The following is a 23095-nucleotide window of genomic DNA, read 5'->3' as shown; positions in this document are numbered from 1 at the left end:
TTGGGAAGGAGAGAGGACAACCTGACAGGGAAAGAAGATAGAGACCACATATACTAAGGATTTCAAGTATAAGTAAATTATTTAATTATCTGAGAGTATTACTGTCAATAGATGCACCACATATCAATGGTTATGAAAGCTCAGAAGTAAATCACCAGCAACATTTCTGGTGGTATATTTCTGCGACAAGAGGATCAAACTATCTTATTTACTTACATGCAGGAAATATTTAGTTATGACATATCAAAATAAATTCTGAGTTACTAATTTTTTTATTCTCCACAGTTTTACTCTTTTTCTTCAAATAATACATGTTTATGGTCTCTTGTAATATACTTCATTTGACCCCCACGGGAGGAAAAAAAAGTGGGACAGTCTGCCCTCAGACTATTTAAAGTATAGTAGGAATAATCATGGAAATATAGGTGAGTGCCACAAATGAAAGAGCTATGCACAAAAGTTATTTACATAAATATGGAATACAAGAAATATGACTTAAATGGATAACACGGTCACACACAACCATGTACATACCTCACACACACACATTAGGGAGCTTGTCTGGCTATACAAGAAATATGTGTGTATGTCATGGGATAGTAGACAAAGAGAGGAAAGAACAGTGCGGAATGACATGCTTCCTCAGTAGTAGTCCTTTCCAGGGAAATATCTGAATTTTGTGGAGAAGAGGGAGAGGGAACACCTGAAGAATTGGCAGGAGACAAAACTGAGGAAGTCAGTACCTACCAGAACATGAAACACCTTTGGCTCAATGTTAAGGCATTTGAGCCTAAAATAATCCACTGAAGAACTGTAAACAGGGAGATGGTTTTACCAATGAACACTATAGGAAGATCACCCTGACTCTGGTGTGGAAAGAAGCATGAGAATGGGTATGAAATTTATTAGGAAGTTATTCCAATTGTTCAGGTAAAACTGGTAAGTCCTAAATGAGGGTAATGACAGTTGAAATCGAGAGAAGAGAATGGATATTTAAAAACAACAACAACAAACTAAGAATGTAGAATCTTTACCTCTGGGGCTTACTGAAAATAATAGGATGAGTGAGATCAGAGAGACTGGTAGTGGTCTTGTCTGAGTGATTTCATTCACTGAGATAAGGAGAACAGGAAGACAGGAACATATCATAAATATTTTCCTTTCAGATGCCCATGTGTTTTGACTTTTGGTATGGTGCTCGACAGATATGATTTAGTTGGTGATCATACTCTGAGATTTGTCAGCATTTACATGGTACTAAATCCATATTGTACATGAGTTCACCCAGGAAGATAGATACATATAACAAAAATGAATGCCAAGGGCAAAGACTTGGGAATAGAAAATGTAAGAGATGACTAGAGGAAGAAAGTCAGGAGGAGGAATGAAGTGAATGCTGGAGGAAAATCAGATATTAAAAATTGAGAGAAATTAGGAGAGAAGACTTTCAAAAAAGAGAGAACTTTCAGTAGCTGCAAATAATGTAGAAAGCTTCAGGAGGCAGGAAAGTGTTGATTCAACTTCTTAAGCAGGATGATGAAACCAGTATCTTACTTATACAGATTGCAGAGGCATTACAGAGGTCAGGGTGATGATCTCTTTCAAAAGGACTGCTTTTCTCGGCAATGCTTTTCTTTAGTGATATCTAAGCCTGAAGTATATAAAGTTTGATCTCCTATTTATTTTACAAAGGTAGTTTGAACATGCTCCCATGCATGTATATTTAATGCATAAAGAGCAAAGATACTGCTCAAGATCTTAGTTTAAAAAACAATAACAGAGAAAAGTAACAACAATAAAATAGATACAAAAGAAAGTGCGATAGGAGCAGCAGACTGTTATCAAGGAGATATTCAATTAAAATTACATCTCAAACCCAAGAGTAAAATATAGTATAGAATATGAACATTCCATAATTCCAATAGTTGATTTAATGTTTACAGAAAAGTCAGTGAAGAAATGAAAGTAAGTGATTTTATTGTGGTCAAAGACTTTAAACAAACTGTGCCTTCAAGAGGATAAGACTAGTATTTTCAAAACACAGATTACAAAATTTATTCGCAGGCAAGGCACAATGCTTATAAGGAGACTCTATTCATTCATAAATTGTTTGACAGTTTTTGTTTGGCCAAAATTAAATAATCAAGATAATTTATCATATGGCTGAAAGATTTATTTTTCTGAGTATGGAAAATATGACTACAATAGTGTTCTAAATACTGAATATTAGCACAAAGATTTTTTTTTAACTCTTAAAGCTTTTGTTTTACTAATATTTATAGAAAGAACATTACAGGCCCAATTTTCCAATACATACTTTCTTAAAATTTAATTTAATTTATTAATTTTTTTTTAAATTTTATTTATTTATCAGAGAGAGAGAGGGGAAGAGAGAGAGCACAGGCAGACAGAATGGCAGGCAGAGGCAGAGGGAGAAGCAGGCTCCCTGCTGAGCAAAGAGCCCGATATGGGACTCGATCCCAGGACGCTGGGATCATGACCTGAGCTGAAGGCAGCTGCTTTACCAACTGAGCCACCCAGGTGTCCCTAATTTATTAATTTTTAAATTAACATATAATCTATTATTTGTTTTAGGGGTACAGGTCTGTGAATCATCAGTCTTACACAATTCACAGGACATAGCACATACCCTCCCCAATGTCCATCACCCAGCTACTCCATCCCTCCCATCCCCCCTCCCCAAACCCTTAGTTTTTTCCTGAGATTAAGAGTCCCTAATGGGTTATCTCCCTCCCTGGTCCCATCTTGTTTCATTTTTTCTTCCTTTCTCCCCAATGACCTCCCACCCTGTCTCTCAAATTCCTCATATCCAAGAGATCATATGATAATTGTCTTTCTGTGATTGACTTATTTCACTTAGCACAATACCCTCTAGTTCCATCCTTGTCATTGTAAATGGCAAGATTTTATTTTTATGGTTGCATAATATTCCTCTGTGTGTGTGTGTGTGTGTGTGTATGTTTATACATATACCACAACTTCTTTACCCACTCATCCATTGATAGACATTTATGCTCTTTCCATAGTTTGGCTATTGTGGACATTGCTGCTATAAACATTTGGGTGCACATGCCCCTTCGGATCACTACATTTTTATCTTTAGGGTAAATGCCCAGTAGTGTGATTAATGGGTCATAGGGTAGCTCTATTTTCAAACTTTTTGAGGAACCTCCATACCGTTTTCAAGAGTGGCTTCCCCAGCTTGCATTCCCACCAACAATGTAGGAATGTCCCCCTTTCTCCTCATCTTCGCCAACACCTCTCATTTCTGGACTGGTTAATTTTAGCCCTTCTGACATGAGGTGAGATCTCCCTGTGGTTTTGATGCACAAAGATCTTCTAAGTAGTTTTGGAGGTCATTGATTTATTTTAAATTTAACTTTCTTAATGGCAACTATATATTTTCTGAGGATTAGGATAAAGTCATGCAGTCCATTATTTTACTTTAAAAAATAAAATATTGAGGTTCATCAACTATAATGTGGAAACTAGAATGTATACTGTAGTGAAATGGTTTCTCAAATGATCTCAAGGGAGGAATAAAAGCAAAAAGGAAGTAGTTGGTGAAGAGGGAATGACAGCCACTTGGGAAAGAATAAACATTATCATGCCATCATCACATTTATGGTAGCCATGCAAATGAGGACATATCATAATGATTCATGGACCCTAGAGTTTAGGAAAACAGGTTTTTAAAAATTCAGATACAAGTTATTTATTTCATACCTCTGAAATTGGCAATATCTCAGGCAGTCTGGAAAGCCCTAAAAAACCTGTATCTCTCTGTGCAATTATGTATAACCTTAGTGAAGAAAAAGAAATGGAGGTGTATTTTAAAAGTTAGTACAGTTGCACTTGAATTATGAGAAAATTAAAGGGTGAGGGAGTACTTACCCAAGATGGAAGTGAGGAACATTAAAGCATATGAGGAATTTATCACAGAATTTTAAGAATAATATTAGTAGGTCCTAAGCTTCAATAGAACTGATTTTATTATATGAGCATTAACAATTACTAATGATTGCAAATACTGCTTTATTAAATATACTTAGAACTAAATGATATAAGAACAGTTGGATCACTGCTTCAGGCTGATGGTTTAATGTTTATGAATAAGATTGCAGTTGCAAAATCTGCCAGCTCCTATTCCCTTCAGTTTTCTCTAGAAAAGAATTTTATAGAAAGCATTTGTAAGAATGAATTGAAATCTAAGATGAAATATTGATTATAGGATAACTTTAGCTTCTTTTTACAAAATCAAGTCTCTTGGCTAAGAATAATTACATCCCATTATACTGAAAGTAGCTACAAATTAATTGTTTGACCATGGCAAATAATCACTGAATAATGGTGAAAACAGTAGAAATTACCAGATCATTGAGAGCAGGCAAATGTGATTATTTTAATCTACTTATTTCTATGTTGGTTTAGAAATAGATAATTAATCAACATTTTAATAAAACATGATACAACCACTATCAGTCTAGATATATTCATATTTATAAAATATCCTATACTTTATTCTTAATTTTACTCTATTAAATAATTGTGGCAGTGATATGATCAGAGAAATAAAAATCTAGAGTAAATTTGGCTGAAGTTAAGAATCTTTCAACATAAAAGGAAAAAAAGAAGGTGATTGAAATATTAAGTTTTAATTCTCTGGCACTTAATATATTTATCCAACCCTCAAATCAACCCTGTAAGTTCGACATTACTATATATATTGTGATTGTTAATTATCTATCAACTTGATTGGGCCAGAGTGCTCAGTATTCAGTCTAATATTATTGGGTGTGTGTGTGAGGATATTTTTGGATAATTTTAATATGTAAGTCAATAGACTTAGTAAAGGAAATTGCCTTTCCTAATGTGGATGGGTGTCATCCAATCAGTCAAAAGCCTGAGTAGAACCAAAGGCTGAACCTTCCCCAAGAAGGGAGAATTCCTTCTGCCTGACTATCTTCAAGCTTGGACATTGTTGTTTTCCCTACCTTCAGACTCAAAACATTGGCTCCTTCTGGGTCTTGAGCCTGCCAGCTTTCAAACTGGACATGTACCATCAGCTCTCTTGGGTCTCCAGCTTGTTGACTACAGACCGTGCAATTTTGAGCCAATTCCTTGCAACAATCTTTCCTTTTCTGTCTCTTTCTTTCTGTCTCTCTCTCTATAGATAGATAGATAACATAGATATCTATATCTATATATCATTTATATCTATATTTATATATGGGCTCTTCATTCCTCTGGAGCCAATTCATATATATTGAGAGATCTATTGGTTTTGTTCTTGGGAGAACTCTGACTAATACACATATTTACAGTTGAAGCAACAGAACTGTAGAGGAAATTATTAAAGTAATTGTAACTCACATGGCTGCATCTGTGAACTGAGATTCAAGTTTATATCTCAGTGATTCTAAAACCTCAGTTCACTTGACTACCTCAACTTGACTCCAGCACAGACTAGAAGAGGACCTAAAATCCTCAGAAGATATTGATGAATGGGTTAAATAAAAATGTATGTGCTCTAGCACACATATTGAAATGATCCAACTGAATAAACAGACTATAGCAACACAAATAAAAATGATATATGGGGTTCATTCATTCATTCATTTTCTTTCTTTCTTTTTTTATTTACTTCTTAAATAAATATCCATTAAGCACCTCGGTTCCAGATATTTTTTTAAGAGTTACAAAAGTTGAAAAAAAAAAAAAAAACCTCTTATCTCATGTAGCCTACTTTCTAGTAAAGGAGGATTGCTAATTAACAGTATAATTAAAGACAAACATAGTACATTAGATGAAGATAAGTGCTAAGTAGAAAAATGAAACAGGGAAGGAGGATGAGCACCATTAATAGGAAGGTTACACTTTCTGATAGATTAATTAGGAAAAACGTCATTTGAGTAATGAAAGAGATGAGGAAAGTAGCAATGTAAATATCAGATGGAAGAGACCTTAGAAAGTCATCATATTAAAATTTTTATTTTTTCCTTTCTAGTAACTCTATTGAGGTAAAATTCAAATAACATAAAATGAACCATTTTATGGTGTATAATTCGGTGGCATTTAGCATATTCATAGTTTGTGAAACTGTCCTCTCCATCTAGTTCCAAAACATTTTCATCATGGCAGAAGGAAATCTTGTACACATTAAACAGTCATCTCCATTCCTCCAACCTCTGACAATCACTGATCTGCTTCCTGTCTCTATGGACTGATCTATTCTTGATACTTCCATTATAAATGGAATCATTCAAAATCTGGCACTTCAAGCCTGGCTTCTTTCAGTTTGTTTAACGTTTTCAAGATTTATCCACATTGTGGGGGAGAATAGCCAATGAAACTGTTTGCAGCCAAAGGATTCATTGGATGTTGGAGAAAGCAATAGAAGTTGAATTCTAACAAGAAATAAGGCTGATTATGTGGAAGATTAGCTGTTAGTGTGAACAGTGTGCAGGACAATTTAATACCAATAACAGCATTATGTAAGGTAGGGTTGAGAGACAAGGAGGGACTTTCTTGTAACATGAAGAAGCAGAGGTCTCTCATGTCACTGAAGAATTAAAAAGTCAGCAGAAGGGGCACCTGGGTGGCTCAGTGGGTTAAGCCTCTGCCTTCGGTTCAGATCATGGTTTCGGGGTCCTGGGATCAGGCCCCACATCAGGCTCTCTGCTCTGCAGGGAGCCTTCTTCCGCCTCTCTCTGCCTGACTCTGCCTACTTGTGATCTCTCTCTCTCTCTCTGATAAATAAATAAATAAAATCTTAAAAAAAAAAAAAAGCCTGCATTAAAAGTGAGTAGCACTGTTGTCTAAGAAACTAAAAAAGACTAGTGAAGTGAGTAGCACTGTTGTCTGAAAAACTAGGAAAGACTAGTGCACATTTTACAACATAACAAAGCCCAGAGTGATGTACTGAAGCTCCTGTACAAAGACCATAATGCAGGGGCAGTCAGAAAACCATGCAAATGGAATACCAAGAATAAGTGCAATAGGCTAAAGGAGGAATTTCAAATATAATTAATTACCAAGACAACTCAGTCATGTCAACAGCTTGCTTCTATGAGCCAGAGTGCGGTTTATAGGTTGTTTGGGCAAGCAAAGATTGAGAGACAATTTACAATATCCCTTTCCCTTAACATCTCACCTCTTGGGGGTATACTGGAATTGGGGTTCAGGCTTTATCTGGTGGGAAGTCCTGAGAAGTTCTAAGTTGATTTTGAAATTGAAGATGACTTCCCAAGTTGGTTTCCACTAGAGGAGCTCCTCTGATCTTGAAGAGCCTGAAGAGTATATTCTCTGGTTTGTGCTATGGTCAGAAAAACTATGTATTTATGAGGGGAGGGATGTCAATTAGCATCTCATAGACCATCTCCCACAGTGCTCAGAAATACTGGCATAAGCTCCAAACTGTTATGTCTTATTTCAGAAAATAGCAGAAATTATCTATAGCTTCACTGAGTGAGACATAGAACATAATCCTTGTATTTGGGACTCTAGGGTAGTGTGCACTACGAGTTCAGAACCTACTGCTATTGCTTTACATCCATCTAAACAATCAGCAGTTTTTCAGCTTGACCCTGAAACACCACACAAGAAGTGAAAGATAACTTTATTTATTAAATAATTATTGTTATTAGACAAGGAAAGAGTTGATGTGCAAAAGAAGAAAAAAATAGAGAATCTTTCTGTGAACATATTTTGAAGTAACAAATTTTTTTTCTCATAATCAGGGCTTTGATTAAATGTATACCTTAGGGGAATTAAGAATTCTATCCATAAACTCTTTAAGGATGGCCAAAGTCTTTTGGTAGAGAAGATATAAAAAAGATTAAAATTGTGTGACTATATAAAGGATTAAAATTTTGTGACTTGGGTTAACTTCATTTCTGTAACGACAGCTCCAAACTGAATGACTCAAGCTTCCGCCCTTCCCGTGAGCCAGCATGAGCGCATGCTCCCATAACACCGATGATCTCTCCAACTTTAAAGAGTAAATGTTTCTCACTGGCAGATTATTGTCCTCAATGTGGTGATTCAGGCACACGATGTATCCACGATGTGGCTCTGCCATTCCCAGAGCCCTACTAATCATCATCGCCACCCAAAATTGAAAGAGTAAGGGGAACATTTCTCTTCTTCAAAGATTTGGCTCCCCTGTAGCAGACATTGCTTCTGCTTACATTTCACAGTTAGAGCTCAGTTATACGACAATGTTTAACTGTCAGGGAAGCCGTAAAATTAAGTTAGTTACAGTTCAGGAAAAAGGGAAACACATTTTGGGTAAATGACAGCATTTGCTGCACCAGCTATTGGCTGCTCATTGCCTGAGTGACCATAGAGATTCTCTTCTGTGAGTCTGTGTGCCATATTTAACCCATTGATTATGAACCCATAGGCAATATTTTGGTTATTGCTAGTTATAATTATAGACTGACCATGAATAAGAATTCATCCTGTGAAATTAATCTAGTTATTTTTATAATAACACTTTTAATAAGAAATTTGGATAACATAATGTAAATATTGTCTATCTATTATGTCAGATATTTGACAAAGTTTCTTAAGTATTTTTCCTGGGAAGTAGAAATATGAAGTAGATTTTGGCTGAGTTACATGAATTAACACTTGTTATAATAACTATATTCAAAGTGTTCTAATAAATATATTCAATGTTGGCCTCTTGAGGTATCTTAAAGGATGTGACTCAGGGCTCAGACCTGACTCTGTAACCATTAAATAGTTTAAAGACAAAAGTATTTATTTTACCATCTTTTGCTATAAAGTAAACCAGAAGAGTATGGTTATAGAAGCATAATTTTCTAAAGATCTGCTCAGTCTGTTACCCGGTCCATAATAAAATAATGGGACCATAATGGACAACTAGAAACTGCTATTCTAGTCCATTTGAAGATAAACTATGGATAATTATCAGGGAGGAAGTTGATGTCATTATAGACCACGTGGGGAAAAGAAAGTCCAATAAGCCATCAGTATTTTATGACTAGAAAAAAGGAAATAAATAGTTCTGAATTCCATACTCTTGTCAGGACATATCTGGAGTGACCTTTTGTTCTGGGCACCACATTTTAAAAGAAAGTAGAAGATATATTATATCCCAAAGATAGGCAGCTAGGAAATCAAATCTTATCAAGGATAATTGAATAAATAGAAATTTTATTACTTGGAAAAATAAAAGGCAAAGAAATAAATATCAGAAAGCTTTTCAAGTGACAGAGGAATTGGGCATAGGCTATCTGACTAGGAAGTAGTGAACAAATTATTTTAGAATGATTATATGACAAAGAACAATCACTAATAACGGATTATTCTGAAATGATGCCTTAGAATTTAGGTGAGGTGTCATACTTGAAAGGGGATGGAAACAAGCACTCAGCAGTCACTAATTCCTCTCAATTCTGTAATGTTGCTGGGCAAATGTCACCAGACCCCGCTATCTGCAGGTGCTATGTGTTCCTTTCTTAGGAATCAGTTCTGCTCTGGAAGAGATTTTACTCCACAATTCTGCTAATTTGTGTGATTTTTTTTTTTTTTTTTTTTAATTTTTTATTTTTTATAAACATATATTTTTATCCCCAGGGGTACAGGTCTGTGAATCACCAGGTTTACACACTTCACAGCACTCACCAAAGCACATACCCTCCCCAATGTCCATAATCCCACCCCCTTCTCCCAAACCCCCTCCCCCCAGCAAGTTATTTTTATAATAACACTTTTGTGAGATTAAGAGTCACTTATGGTTTGTCTCCCTCCCAATCCCATCTTGTTTCATTTATTCTTCTCGTACCCACTTAAGCCCCCATGTTCCATCACCACTTCTTCATATCAGGGAGATCATATGATAGTTGTCTTTCTCTGCTTCACTTATTTCGTTAAGCATGATATGCTCTAGTTCCATCCATGTTGTGTGTGATTTTGCTGGTCTCAATTCAGCTGGCTCTTCGTCGGTTTGGTTGGTTTGGGAAAGCCGAGTTGGAATGACATGGCTTAGCTTTTCATGGTCTCCCAGCCTCTTGGCCAGGCTTGTTCACATGGCAGTGGCAATGCCTGGTGAGGCCTGGACTACAAATTGGTATACTGTCACTTTCACTGCTTTCTGGAGGCCAAATCCACTCACAGGGTCAGCCCTGATTCAGGTGGAGTGACATTGTAAACGGCATAAAAGCCAGAAGAGTGGAGAATCGATGTAATGTTTATAATCTATATGCAACAAGAAGCACAAGATAATTATTATATACAAGAGAAACATGTGCTTTGATGACCATAAATGTAAACTATTATTCTGGGCTCTCATGTTCAAATGTTGCCTTTAGTATTTCTTAGAAACTTGAAACTTGATGTTCAGTTTAATCCCTAATATTAGCATTTCTCATGGGGAACATTTTTTCAGAAATCTGTAGTTTCTAGGGACATAAACTTTGATAAAAGGAAAAAAGTTTAGAGATATGAAATAAAGGGGACTGCAAAAAGGTTTTCATGCAAAAATATATTGCTGGTAATGATTTGTACAAAACCTATGATATATTTAATGTGGGTTAAACTTCTAGGACTTTCTCTCTTTGATCTATTTAAAATCAAATTTAAGACAAATCTTACATACTTAAAGAGAAGATCAGTTGTACCAGGAAGTAAATTGTAAATGCCAAATTAGTTGTATATAAAATGAGTTCTGTAAAAAGCCAAAGGAGTGTGATTTAACTAGTCTGCCTGAGTCATCAAGAGACTTCACTTGTCTGGTGAACAGCATAAGCTAAGACTCAGAGAAAAATGCACACATTTGCACACACACACTGAGAAATGTAGTGGAGTGTGGGGAAACTACAGAAAAGCAACAAGATTAGCTGAAATTTAGATTAATCACATTTGGGACTTAGATAAAAGTTAGAATTGTTGGGAATTTAAATTACCAAATTTAAATTGAAACCCTAAAATTTAAATTGAAACCCAAATTTAAATTGAAACCCTAAAAATTTATGCAGGGGAATTAAGTAATAAAAAGGATATTTTAAGAACACTAGGTGGGGTTCAATTTGTATTCAAATTAGAAGCTAATGAGACAGAAAGATCTGCTGGAAATTGTTGTCATACATTTTATAGACAGATTAGTGATGAATATTGGGATTACAGGGTTCTGTTTATTTGTATTTTAAGATTTATTTATATATTGGGGGGAGGGGCAGAGAAAGAGGGAGAGGAGGAATCCGAAGCAGACTCCCTGCTGAGTGCTTAGCACCATGTGGGGCTTGATCTCACAACCCTGAGATCATGACCTGCGCTAAAATCAAGAATCAGACCGTTTAACCGACTAAGCTACCTAGGGGCCTCTGGGATTACAGTTTTGATGATGAAGTAGAGTAATTTATGATGGGATTTTCATTAAGAGGGAAACGATGAGTAAATATCAGCAAGTGCTATCATCAGTATATTTGCACCTGTGCTTCTAAGTGGTGTGAGAGGAACATCCCTACTGAGAATGCAGGACGAGGGAGGGACAGGCATGGGCAAACTAGGGTGGGGGTACTAACATGAAGACACTAGCCTAGTTGTCCTCACAGAGAGCTAGAAACATTGAATTTCTCCAATTTGAAATTCAAATTTCTCCAATTTGAAACCATGCATTATATTATGAAAACCACAAAGAATTAAAGCCACTTTCCCTGTTAATCTGTTGGTCAGGTGAAGAGCAAATTGTCTTTCTTGATAGCTTTCTGCCAAAAGTTCACCCAGAAACAACATGTAAGACTCCCTTTTCCACGGACTCAATTTTGCCCTTATAAATATTACATTCCCCTATGTTTACAAACTGTATATGATTGATGTCTTTGGTATGTGAGAATATTCAGCTCTGCTCTAACATAACATCTTTGAGTTATTCTTTGACACTGCTGACAAAAATATGCCCAATGATGGTTTCTACAAGAGATATTACCTAGGATTGTTTTGATTTCCAGATCCCAGTGAATTTTTTATACCATTATAATTCACAGTTCCATACAGAAATTCAGATCCTGAGTAGCTGGGTGGTGGAAGAGGTTTTTTCAAAACAGAATTCACTATATGAGGACAGCTACAAATTATAATCAAAATACTATTAAAATTTACCCCCATTAATAAGTATCCCAGGATAGTATATTATTTACCTACCAATAATATTTTTCTTACATTTATCCATGTTACTCAAGCAGTGTATCACAACATATCAAACTTTTATAACACCCATACTTTTTCCTTCTTTGTTATCACTAGAACATTAAAATACTTATTTTGAGGGTGTTTATTTAAATATTTTACACTATTATAGCATGTTTATTTGTTCATAATTTTATTAAGCATTTAGAGAGAGTAAGGTAGCATTCTAGTGCCGTGGACACAAGGATGACAAAGTCCCTGCTGTTGGCTTCCCACATTCTGGTGGTAAGCTTTTCCCAGAGGCCTGCTGGGACTTTCCAGAGTGGAATTTAAGAGAGGGGCCACTTGGTGTGCATAGAGAAGTGAAGAGACACTTCCCAGGAAAGGAGACACTAGAGGTGAGTTTTAAAAGATAGGTAATTTCTCTAGGGAACAACAGGAAAATAATTTTAGATGGAGAGGCTATATAGTACAAAATAGTCCCTATAGGAAGCAACAGTTGTCTTGGAGATAATAAGTGTGCACTGTATATAAGAAATGAGAATGGATCTGGTTTTCACTGTTCCAGCTCTCCTATGTTACCTAAAATCTTTGGCCAACTCTGGTATTTGGAAATAGTGAGTGGACTGAGAGGAGAATATGTGATTTGGGAGCGGGAACATTACTTTTAGGTACATAGGAGGAAAGGGAAGAAACAGATGACTATGGTAAGTTTAAAGAAACAAATAGGATGCAGGTGTTGTCCAGAGACTGAGCCCTCAGAATATATTGTCTTTTTAGGTCCTATAAGAAAGAGAACATAAGTGCACCTGGGTGGTTCAGTGGGTTATGCCTCTGCCTTCCGCCCAGGTCATGATCTCAGGGTCCTGGGATCGAACCCTGCATTAGGTTCTCTGCTCAACAGGGTGCCTGCTTACCCCCCTCTCTCTCTCTGCCTACTCGTGATCTCTCTCTCCCTCTGGTCAAATAAATAAATAAAATAAAATAAAATAAAAAAGAAAGAGAACACAGGAACTTTCTTGTATGACCTGATGTATATCTATTTTTGGTTTAATATAAGTATAGATGAATTAGGTTTAAATGAATTGATTGCTTAGTTATGAAATATCCATTTATAATCATATTTCTTTTTTATTTTAGCTCTTCTTATATAAAATACCATGCATTTGAAAGCTTCTTATTGAATTCCTTTTTCTTTTTGAAAGTTAAAAAAAGGTATGAAAGAGAGTCTTAGGGCATATGCTAAACCCCTACGCCAGTCCCTCTTTTTAGTTTTAAATTTAGGAATTTCTGATTCAGCAAATGGCAGCTACGAAGAACATCTATTATGAACCTAAACTTAATTGCAAACCAGCAATTTAAAAGTTTCAGTTACTTTTAGAAAATTCATAAAAATGCTTTGTTTTATAAAATTAAAGCATGAATTTATAATTTGATTTGTCTACATGATATAAAAATACATTTGACTGAAGGGTTCTTGACTAAATAAATTTATTTAATCAATTGTTCTGTTTTGTCGTCAGAGTTTAGGAAACACACATTTAATTGCTGGAGTTTTCTAGACTAAAATATATTCAATTTCTAAATACTAAGAGTATCTGCTAAAGTGCTACAAACACAATATTCTACCTCCAACTTTTGACATGTTAAGAAAAAATAAAACATGTAGAGTTAGTTTTACTCTTTTATTAAATTTACTAAGATTTCTCTATTTTCTTCACTAAGTATATTAATAATATATTAAGGTCATTGTGTTTACTTTAAAACTAAGAAAAATTAAAATTAACCTAGAGGGGCACCTGGGTGGTCAAGTTGTTAAGCGTCTGCTCAGTTCATGATCCTGGGGTGCTGGGATTGAGTTCCACATGAGGCTCCCTGCTCAGGTGGAAAGCCTGCTTCTCCCTCTCGCACTCCCCCTGCTTGTATTCCTTCTCTCGCTGTCTCTCTTTCTCTGTCAAATAAATACAATCTTAAAAAACAAAACAAAACCTAGAGAATTCCATAGTGGATTTGTATTTAATAGAAAACTCTTTATTCTCAAATTTTATTATTCTCAATCTAACAACTAATTTTGTTTTTACTTTGTAAATTTTCACTGATAATTATAAATGCCTCCACTATCCAAAGTAATATGTGCCAAAGTATTGGTACAATCAAATTGTGTCACATCAATGAAATGTATTCTGTATATCATTACACTACTAATAATATTCCTCTTTATTTTTAGTGGCCCTCTTAAAATGAAAATGTTTCCTAATTATACCCTAATGTTTTTCCACTTTAATATTTCTGTGTCACTGAAGCATGGCTAAAATGACAGGGGAGTCATTGCAAACCTCATTAGCTTTTATATCACTAAAATTCAACTTCACAAGAGAACTCCCGTGTTTTAGGATGCATCTTTTATTTTATTTCCTTAGCTGATTTTAAATATATATCACTTATTTGGGGTAATAAATGCAGCTCTAGTATAGTATGTCTTTACCTTTTGGTGTATTTTCATAGTCTGCGGAGATTAGAGTAGGATGATGGTCATGTGCAGTTTTTAGAAGATTAATTAGAATCACTAATAAAGTTGGTGCCTGGGTGGTTCAGTGGGTTAAAGCCTCTGCCTTCGGCTCAGGTCATGATTCCAGGGTCCTATCCCAGGATAGGTCCTTTATCAGTCCTGGGATGGAGCCCTGCATGGGGCTCTCTGCTCAGCAGGGAGCCTGCTTCCTCCTCTCTCGGCCTGCTTCTCTGCCTACTTGTGATCTCTGTCTGTCAAATAAAGAAATAAGATCTTTTTTTTTTTAAAAAAAAAAGAATCACTAATAAAAACAATTTTACTTCAACGTCAGGACAAAGATAGCGAAGTGGTGTGTTGCATGAATTTTAAGATTTGTTTTTTTCGGTGAATTATTATTTCATTGAATGCAGGAAACTGTTGTTTGACTCCATTAAAAATTTAATCATATTAATCATTTATTAATTTTATTTTTGTGGTTACAAGTATGGAAAGGGGAACTATAGTTTTCAAAATACAGCTCTCATAAACTTGGAAACATCTGTGGGTCATCTATCATGTGCCAGGCAATGTAAAACTAATCTGGTGTCCTACAAAGATGAATTAACTAGAGTTTCTTAGATTTAAGAAACTCACTGAATTACCAAATTTTGTTGACTTTTTGCCCCTGAGCATTTTTCTACACAGTGAAAGTATCAAGGTTCTATCTAAATAGGGCAATCGTTAATTCTGATGGGGGAGAAAACATCATTGTTATAGAAACCAACTTTGCGTAGCACAAATCTCTGCTTGTATTTCAACCTACTCACCTTTATTTTGTTGTGAAAACTGAGTACTCACTTAGAGGAATGAAATATAATAGAAAATAAATGGAATGAAAATAATAAAATTAATAATAAAACAGAGGTGTCGAGGAATTTTCACAGTAGAACAGGTCAGTAGTTCATCTAGTTGGTACATTCATTCTGAGGAAATATTTTCCAGGATAACCAAGACCACATATTTTAGAGGAAAGCATTGTGCTGACGTAATATAGCCTAACTTTCAATATTCTTCTACAGAGAAAATCTTTTCTTTATCCCACTAATGATTATATAAAGAAAAGCGATATACTTGAGGCCATGCTCAAAACTGTTATTCTATCTGAATAATGAATAAAAATATTTATTTTTTAAAAATATGTTCCTTCCAATTTACTCTTGAAGAATAAATTCTAGACTTTTAATCACCTTTTGTCATTACACATATGAATATATCTGATAGAATATAAAAGTTTGAGAAATGGGGCAATTATTTAATTGCAGACCTATTTATCTTTATTAAAGCAATTAAACCAAAATCTCTGAACATACCCTGTATGACTTAGGTATGTGACAGAACTACCCTGAATATTACTTTGTATCTTTGAAAGTCACTTAATATATGCTGACTTTTTTCTTGGCTAAAGTAGGTAGAAGCACTTTCAAACTACAGACTGAAATTTAAAATGATCAATATACTTATAAAACAATATCAATCTGTTTTTATTTTCATTTCTTCTGTAATAAATTAATAATGTCAAGATGCTAACGGAAGTTGACATTCTGGAGGGGGAAAAAAAAGCTTTAAATCTTAATATGCTGCCAGATAGTGACAATAAAAATTTGCTTTCCAAAGCAATAAGCATTTTTTAGAAACACAGTGTATCCTGTTCATCTGAATCTCAACCTTTCAGTGTGTCACCTTGTGTAACACCCATTTAGTAGGCCATATTACCTATATCAAGCCAGCTCTACCTTGATGGGGAATATGTGATTACATTAGTAAGTTCCATGAGCTTAAGGCCATTGTCTGAAAGTTTATGCAAATGACTTTCTTAATCAGAAGCATTTCTTAATCAGAATCAGTGTTGGTTAACATGATAATCAAAATGTTATGTGCAGCATGCATACTTGAGAAGTGCTGTCTTCAATTTTCTGAGAGAATTCTGATGATTAGAGTTTTTAATAATATTCACTGAAAGTCAAAGTCATATTTTTATTCTTTTCTTCATTCCTTTACAACAAATTTGCTATAACTTGTGGAGTAAGATTAGACAACTTGCATAAGAGTCCATTCTTTAAAATAATGGGATGTTAAGTTTATGAAAATTCAGAGGCTGTGGAATAAAACACTGGACTCACTGGACTATGAATCTATAAATAGCCACAAAGTAAACAAGGAGTAAAGATATACTACTCTTAACGGTTTAGGAAAAAAGTCCTTGCTTAAAGCTAGAATAAAAATACATTCAAATACAAAAGACCAGTTTCATGAAATGCCTAAGGTCAAATACAATGGTACTGCTCTGAAGATACCCGCATCAGAAAGAAATTGATCACAACATAACAGTGAAAATCACGAAGAAGCTTAGTATATTGATATGAGGTTAATCCTTTTTTTTTTTAATTTTAAAAAATTTTTCTTTTGATGGCAGTAAAATGTTATATGGCACTATTTTGTCCTGGAGGACTCTAATCTTGAAACATTTTATTTTTAAAAGAGGAAAAGGAACAAAACAGCTATCAGAATCATATGTTCTTCTTTCATAGAAAATAGACAGTAAGTCATTAATCATACAGTCCTAATCTTGGACTATTTCTTGCAATCATGGAAATTAAGAAAGAAGAGAATAAGGAAAAAGAGGAAAGGCTGAAAGGAGGATTTTAAGAGAAGGAGAAAGGGGATGAGGGAAAGGGGAGCAAGGGTTGAGAGTGACAGAGAGAAGATGGAAGAAAAGAAAAAGCAAGAAATGGATGTATCCTGTACTCCTGATTCACCATGATGGACATTTGGAAGAGGATACACTTTGGCAGCAGAATGTGTTTTTCACTTTTTTTTCTGGATGTTTTAAACACAATCTTTATTTAGGTGTGCTGATTGTCTTTTTTTTTTTTTTTTTTTCCTCTCACGTGGTTAGTAACTCTAAATTGATATTCTATCAGGGTTATTTTTCACTGGAGTTCCTACCATCCTGAATTGTTCAGACAAGATGTGGAGCTTCCTTTGGCCAGCATCTGAGGTTTCACTTATTCTGGACTGACACTGTGTTAACCTTTTGGATTTGTGTTCTGCCATGACATTGGTAAAATTTTATTTAGTGACCTCAAAAAGATACTTCCAAGTCCTGATCTCTGGTACCTGTGAGGGTGTCCTTATTTGGAAATAGTGTCTTTGCAGGTATAATTAAGAATCTCAGAAGAGATCATCTTGAATTTAGGATGGTCCATAAATCCAATGACCCACATGCTATGAGAGACAGATTTCAGACACAGAGAATTTACTGTAAGGATGGAGACTGATTGGAGTGGTATGTCTTTTAGCCAAGAGTTGTCGAACATCCACCAGCAGCTGCAAGAAAGGTGTGCAATAGATTCTGCTTCAGAACCTGCAGCAGGAGCCGACATCTTGTTTGGGATTTCTGGTTTGCAGAACGGTGTGAGAATAAATTTTGGTTGCTGTAAGCCACTAAGTTTGTAGTATTGTATTACCACAGCCCTAAGAAACAAAGCAGCATTATTTAAGACCCCATACAACTCGTGGGGCAAGATTAAAGTGCAGATGGATCCTTGATGATTCTTTGTCCATCCACACCCCTGTCAGACTGCTATCCCTCTGTCACTTCACAGTGCTGACATTTAGTAATTATTTAATTTTGCGTGGTCATTAAAATTGGTCTTTAAGGCCAATATTTGTTTTTTAAAGTCATGATTTTTTTTTTTTTTCTATTTTAGCTCCCACTGACAACCTTGTTTTTCTGAGTATCTATTTTGATTGTGGAGGTTGTAAATTTCCTTATCTCACTTTAGAACTCAATTTTTTTTTTTTTTAGATTTTATTTATTTATTTTACAGAGAGAGATCACAAGTAGGCAGAGAGGCAGGCAGAGAGAGAGAGAGGAGGAAGCAGGCTCCTGCTGAGCAGAGAGCCCGATGCGGAACTCGATCCCAGGACCCTGAGATCATGACCTGAGCCGAAGGCAGCGGCTTAACCCACTGAGCCACCCAGGCGCCCAATTTTTTTGTTTGTTTGTTTGCTTGTTTGTTTGTTTAAGTCACACTTTTTCAGGGCACCTGGGTGGCTCAGTCAGTTAAGTGTCAACTCTTGATTTCAGCTCAGGTCATGATCTCAGGGTTGTGAGAGCCAACCCTGCACTGACTTCTGTGCTGGGTGTGGAACCTGCTTAAGATTCTCTTTCTCCCTCTCCCTCTGCCCCAACCTTACCCCACTCTCATTCTCTCTAAATAAGTAAATTTCACATGTTTCATATATATTAAATATATTATATAATGTATATACATATATAGAAATAAATGTGGGGAGTGCCTGAATGGCTTAGTAGATTTAAGTGTCTGACTCTTGGTTTCAGCTTAGGTCATGATTTCAGGGTTGTGGGATTGAGCCCCTCATCAGGTTCCCCACTCAGTGGGGAGTCTGCTCAAAGATTCTCTCCCTCTGCTCCTCCCTCAATTCATGCTCTTTTTATCTCTCTCAAATAAATAAATAAATCTTAAAAAATATATATTATATATACCTAATATATATTTATATTTAATATATATATCTAATATATTTATAAATTTATATATTATATATTTATATATGTGTATATATATCATATATGAATAATATATCAGATATATCATATATATGAGAGAGATATATCATATATATGAGAGAGAGAGACAGAAAGATGGAGAAAGAAAGTTGTAGGGTTATGTATTATGCATGTGTTATGTATGTGTTATAGGGATCTTTTCATACTGATTTAATTGTTATGGAGGAAAAGCCTTTTAAAACTGAAATTAGGTAAAATGGACTCATATTTTATAGAGAACTGGACTGATTTCCAAAGATTCCTTTACTTAGCCAAATATAATTTTGGTTCTATTTAATCACTCACAAATTATGTAAAATTAGAGAATGGTTCTAGGAATTTTTTTTTAAGATTTTATGTATTTATTTGACAGACAGAGATCACAAGTAGGCAAGGAGGCAGGCAGAGAGAGAGGAAGGGAAACCGATGTGGGGCTCGATCTCAGGACCCTGGGATCATGACCTGAGCTGAAGGCAGAGGCTTAACCCACTGAGCCACCCAGACTCCCGGATTCTAGGAATATTTGAAGAGTCACTTTTGTAATCCAATTAACAACAGTTTTAGAAAATGTTAAGAATTGTGGATCTGTTGGATATCCTCATGGATGAGAAGATACAATATTGTTAAAAGGTCCATACTACCCAAAGCAACTTACAGATCCAGTGCAGTCCTCATCAAAATCTGATTGGAGTTCAAAGTTTCACACTGTCTGATTTCAATACATATTCCAAAACTATAATAATCAACGCATGTAGTACTAGGGTAAAGATGGACACATAGACCAATAGAACAGAGGAGAGAGCCTGGAAATAAACCCTTGGATGTAAAGTCAAGTGGTCTTTGACAAAGATGTGAGACCAGTCAATGGGAAGGGACAGTCTCTTCAATGAATGGTGTTGAGAAAAATCGATATCCATAAGAAATATCCTTGCCTTACACTAAACATAAGACTGAAAACTATAAAAGTCCTAGAAGAAAACATAGGGAAAAGACTTCCTGATATTGGATTTGGCAATGATTTCTGGTATATGATGTCAAAATATAGGCAACAAAAGCAAAAATAGACAAATGGGACATCAAACTCAAAATATCCTTTGTACAAAAATAATAAAGTGACAAGGCAATCTACAGAAATGGGAGCAAATACTTAATCATGTACTAAGAGTGAATATCTGGGCTGCATAAATAACTCCTACAGCTTGACAACAACAAGAACACATAATCCAATTTAAAAATAAGCAAGACTTGAATAGCTATTTCTTCAAAGCAGACATACAAATGACCATCAATCATATGTAAAGATGTTCAATGAAGTAATCTTTAGAAAAATACAAATAAAGACCACAATGTGATATCATCTCAGAATCATTAGGAAGCCAATGTAAAAACGATAAACCAAAACCAACCAAACAGAAAAAAACGCAGAAAATAGCAAGTATTGGTGAGGATGTGGAGAAACTGGAATACTTGTGCACTTCAGGTGGGACTGTAAAATGGGGCAGCTGCTAAGGAAAACAATAGGGAAGTTCCTCAAAAAATTAAAAATGCAATCATTGGGGTGCCTGGATGGCTCAGTGGGTTAAGCCTCTGCCTTCGGCTCAGGTCATGATCTCAAAGTCCTGGGATCCAGCCCTGGGTGCTTCGGGCTCTCTGATTGTCAGGGAGCCTGCTTCCCGTCCCTCCCAACCCCTTCCTGCCTCTCTGCCCACTTGTGATCTGTCTCTCCATCTGTGTCAAATGAATAAATACAATATTTTTTTTTAAAGTACAATCACTATATAATCTAGCAATCCTACTTCTGAGGAAATACCTGGAATAATTGAAAACAGTACCTTGAACAGCTATTTGCACAAAATGCTTATTGCAACTGTACTCACGATAGCCAAAAGGTAGAAGTAACCCAAATGTCCATGCATGAGTGAATAAAGAATGCAGTCCAAACATACAATGGAAAATGACACATCCTTATTAAAAAAAAAAAAAAGCCTGCCATATGCTACAATATGAACAAAACTCAACAGTATGCTAATTGAAATAAGCCAGTCATAAAAAGAAAAATATTGTATGGTTCTAGTACATGTCAAACTCATAGAAGCAGAAAGTAGAATGGTGGTTGTCAGGGGCTGGGGTCAGGGGTGAGGTGGGGACAGAAATGAGGAGTTGTTCAACAGGTATTGAGTTTCAGTTTCACAAGATGAAAATTTCTAGTGACATGCTGCATAGCAATGTGAATAAAGTTAACGCTTCTAAATAATATACTTAAAAATGGTGCAGGCTGTAATTTTCAAAACTAAAAAATTAAAAATAAATAGGTAGGTAAATATAGTACCTTATCAACCCTCTAATACAAACAGATCAAGAAGAAGAAGAAGAAGAAGAGGAATAATTATTATTATTATTATTATTATTATTATTATTATTATGGATACTTGGATAATATATTAATATCAATTCAAACTAAATTATTTGCAATGACACAAGTCATCAGATAGTCTAAAGAAAACAGAGTGGAGCACACACTGAAGCAATGTGAACTGGTTCATCTGAAAATCTTACATTTCATACACCAGTAACCTGATACTTGACTAGATAGAGAAGCAAAAACCACTTACTCTGCGGCCAGCCCATAAACTCAGCATCGGATGCAGTTTTATATTAAACACGGTTCTCTGTTGCTGCATCCAGCCTTCCTCCTGCGATGTGTGTCAACATCCCTACCCTGTGCCAGCTCTCGAGAACTGGCCTCATCCACCGTGTCTCTAAGTCATAGCACTTTGCCGCACAGCCAAGCCTTGCATTTATGCACAGCGCAGAATGTACTGGGCAGCTTGCCTAGCATATGCTGTGTTCTTGCCTTTTTTAAAAGATGTAGCACAGAAACATTGCAGGTCCTTTCCTTCATCAACATCCTTTATGTTTATGAACGACACTTTATCTCTTCTCTCCCAACCTTGTGAAACTTACCTGCTTTAGTAACAGGGAGCCTATGATGATGATTATGATTATGATTATGATTATGCCATCCTCTGACGACAGGTTGTAGGAGTGCTGAGACACTGACTAGAATTTGACCCCTTTTAAAAATTTGGATCTGAATGGGCTCAAGAAGGCATTTTGCTTGTCAGAATCTTCAGGCTCAGAGTCTGAACCCAAGAACAAGGATTGCTATCACCTTCTGCAGAACAAACAGGCATCCAGAATGTGCATTTCTTATATTTTGATGACTGTACTAGCACCTTATTCTGTTCTCAGAATGGGATGCACACCAATTACGTGAGAAACTGCTTCTCAAGTTTCTGTAATAGCTAGTGTTTAGGCACTATTTAAGGATTTTTATACTGGTCACGTTTGTTTCAGAAACATTTTAAAAGTGAAAGAATTTATTGTTAACTACATGTAAAAGGTAATACTTCAGTGTATCATTTAGGACATCTCAAATATCATTTTGATAAAAAGCAGTATAAATAGCAACACTGTCTCTATCAAGGATGTCTATTTTTGACATATTTACATTGCTATTGAGAATTATATAGATCAGATTTCCATAATTTTATTCTCAGTGAGAAATTATTTTATATTTGCTTAGGTTCTACCCATGTCCCAGACCACAGTGCACTTTCCCCCTGTAGCTCTCTATTTTGCCTGATTCAAGCTAGACTGAACATGTCAGAATGTATGAATCCCAGGAAGAAGGACAACTGACGTCAAACTCTTCAATAGGTCTCAAGGGAACTATCTTAACCTTTGTTTCCAAAGTTAAGGGCATGTTTAGTTATTAAACAACAGATTTTGAGAAT

General features: G+C 35.5%; 1 long non-coding RNA gene across 1 annotated transcript in view; it reads right to left on the bottom strand.

Moving 5' to 3' along the window:
• The window catches only part of LOC132002647 (uncharacterized), a 59687-nt gene extending 37631 nt beyond the window's left edge, over window positions 1-22056 (bottom strand). The window contains exon 1 of the long non-coding RNA XR_009399968.1: window positions 21911-22056. This is a non-coding gene — a long non-coding RNA (uncharacterized LOC132002647). The remainder of the gene's footprint in view (window positions 1-21910) is intronic.
• Between the last annotated feature and the right edge of the window lie 1039 nt (window positions 22057-23095).

The sequence above is a fragment of the Mustela nigripes genome, chromosome 1, assembly GCF_022355385.1.
Source record: "Mustela nigripes isolate SB6536 chromosome 1, MUSNIG.SB6536, whole genome shotgun sequence".
Lineage (NCBI taxonomy): Eukaryota > Metazoa > Chordata > Mammalia > Carnivora > Mustelidae > Mustela > Mustela nigripes.
This window is presented reverse-complemented; position numbering and strand designations above follow the sequence as displayed.